Source organism: Ranitomeya variabilis, chromosome 2 (assembly GCF_051348905.1).
Source record: "Ranitomeya variabilis isolate aRanVar5 chromosome 2, aRanVar5.hap1, whole genome shotgun sequence".
Lineage (NCBI taxonomy): Eukaryota > Metazoa > Chordata > Amphibia > Anura > Dendrobatidae > Ranitomeya > Ranitomeya variabilis.
In genome coordinates, this window is record NC_135233.1 from 1,002,285,511 (window position 1) to 1,002,288,347 (window position 2,837).

Below are 2,837 nucleotides of genomic sequence, written 5' to 3' on the forward strand. Positions count from 1 at the left end.
GTTGGTAGACTGGTGACAATAGTATAAGATTGTGATCAGATTTCCCCAAGGGCGGCAGGGTAGACGATGAATAAGCATTCTTGACATTCGCATAGAGTAAGTCCAAAATAATGTTGTCACGTGTTGTACATTTAACAAATTGATAGAATTTAGGTAGAGCAGTTGAAATTTTAGCCCGATTAAAATCCCCAGAGATTACAGTAAGCGAGTTGGGGTGTTTCATCTGGAGCCGAGCAATGACTCCTGACAGCACTTCACCTGCAGCCTCATGGTTTGCAGTTGGTGGTATGTACAACACTATTGCAATAACAAGCGAGAATTCTCTAGGAATATAGTAAGGTCTGAGGCCAACAGCTAGCAGTTCAATGTTCGGACAACAATGGCGCTCCCTTACAGTCACATGCCCCTGATTGCACCATCCATTGTTTATGTAGAGTATAACTCCTCCGCCCTTTTTTTTGCCGCTCTTCATAGTGTCTCTATCAGCCCGGACCATGTGAAATCCTGGTACTGAAACACTCGAGTCAGGGATCTCGCCGCGTAACCATGTTTCAGTAAAACACATCAAACTGCATTCCTTGTAATCCCTCTGGGTCCGTATTAATGCTAACAGTTCATCCGACTTATTTCCCAGTGATTGAACATTCCCCATGATGATGGACGGAACTACAGGTTTAAACCGTCTTCGCCTTGCCTTTAGTTTTTTGCCCGCTCTGCAGCCTCTGAAAGGTCGCCTTACCTCACTAGGGACACGTGGTCTACCCACTGCAGGAGAAGACATTAGCCTGCGCAGCTCCAGAAGTCGGCCCCTTGAGTAAGCAACACGTTTAGGAACAGACTTTGAGACATCCATCAAAACCTTGGCCATATTAGTCGCACCAAGCATGACCGTGCAGGGTGGCATACAGTGCACGTCTCCAGACATAGCTGTGCCAATTCCCAGACAGGTAGTGGCCACTAAAAAACCAGACCTAAGTTGCAAGGTGATCACAAATGCACTGTATATCCAGATAGCTGTGGGTAGTAGCAAACATCCAAGGGAAACATTTCAAAGGAACCCAGGTTCAGAAGCTTATATCCAGAAGCAGTGGGTAGCAGTATGCATCCAGGTGGATCTGCAGGAAATCTGCAACTTGTGCACATACCCTAATAAGGCTACGTTCACACAATGAGTTTTTCACACTGCGTGATTTCGCTGAGCAAAAAAAGCAGTGTCTTGCAGTTCCAGGAAAGTGGATGGGATTTATGGAGATCTCACGCCCGCTGTACTTTTTTCTTTACACAGTGTAAACTGACCTATGATGCGTTTCTGAAATCAACATGTCAATATCCCTTGCGGTCAATATGCGTTTTATTTGTGCATTCTTCTCATAGACTTGAATGAGAAGAGTAAATTCCACAGGTGAAAAAAAGTATTTGTGTTTCCACAGCGGAAAAGCTCCACATATATTGAGTACAAGAAACTAGGTTATATTTGCTCAATGGGCACTTACACATTACTCTTATACTAATCGGTGAGCTTCCCCGTTTGGTTTTGTACTTAGTACATTTGGGGGTGTGACCTCCCCCTTGAGCTTTTTACATGATCTCCTCCGCTTTCTACCAGCAGGTGTTAAACACAGTCAGGCCCACATCCAGGTCTGCTCTTGTCTATTTTGTGGCCTGGATGGCACATAGTGTGATGAGTTACTAGAGATCCTGATTGGGTACACTTTGTTGGCGTGGGATGACTTTTACGCTTTTAAGCCGGGTTAAAAAGATGAAAAAGTCTTATAGTTCCAAAAATCATCTTCTGACACATTTCAAGTCTATACGACTAAGTCATAGATACATAAAAGAGTAAAATCCAGTGGCGTACAACTAATAGTGGCAGACCACATGGTCCCTAGGTATCTCGTAAGTTGAGAGGACCTGGTGTCAGCACAAGGGCTCCACACCCGGCATTGCACTTCCAACTATATCGTCATCCTGGGGCCATCATACTGTGTAGATGGTTGTGTTGGGGTCATCATACTGTGTGGAGGCTTGTGAGGGTCATTAAACTGCATGGAGGGCAATTACGGCATATTGTGTGGAGAGCTGTGTTGGGGTCACAGTTGGGCATCATACTTTGCCGGGGGAATACAGTAGGGTCATGATGCTGAACATGTGGAGGTACTGTGTTTGGGGGGGCAATTTTGTTGGCATCATACTTTTTGGGCGCAATGAAATGGGTATCTAGAGGTTTCAATAGGAGAAAAATTCTTTTGTAAGGGTGCTACGTTGTGAGATATGCTCTTCTGTGCCCCTGCCAAATATTATTTTTCTATTTTTTGTATGAGGGGAAGGTGGGAGGGCAATTACAATTTTTGCTATGGGGCCCCATAATTTCTATGTATGCCCTTTGTGAAAACCTCAACTACATAAAACCATGATGTCTAGTACCCACCTAACATCACCTGCTAATCACAGCTGAATAGTGGTATTATATCAAATTTAGTTAAAATGCAATGAAAACAGTAATTAAATGAGCATCCTGTGAAAAAAAGAAGATGCCATGTCATTGAATCCTGACAATGAATGTTTTCATCTGCCAAAGTACACTGGCAGAAAGAACTTATGTGGTTGTGACATTGGGGTCTTCCATCGTTAGCTTGTGATCATACTAATGGCAGTGCCCCTGCTCGGTGGTAGAGAACAAGCATAGGTTGCAACTTTAGAAACATTTTAAATCTACACCGGGGAACCTTATTTTTCAGCCAATTATTATGAACATGGGATTATTTTTCGGAATCGGATAGAAGCACAGATGGTCACACATCGGTGAAGGGTTAAACGTACGTCTCCTGAGTTCCTGT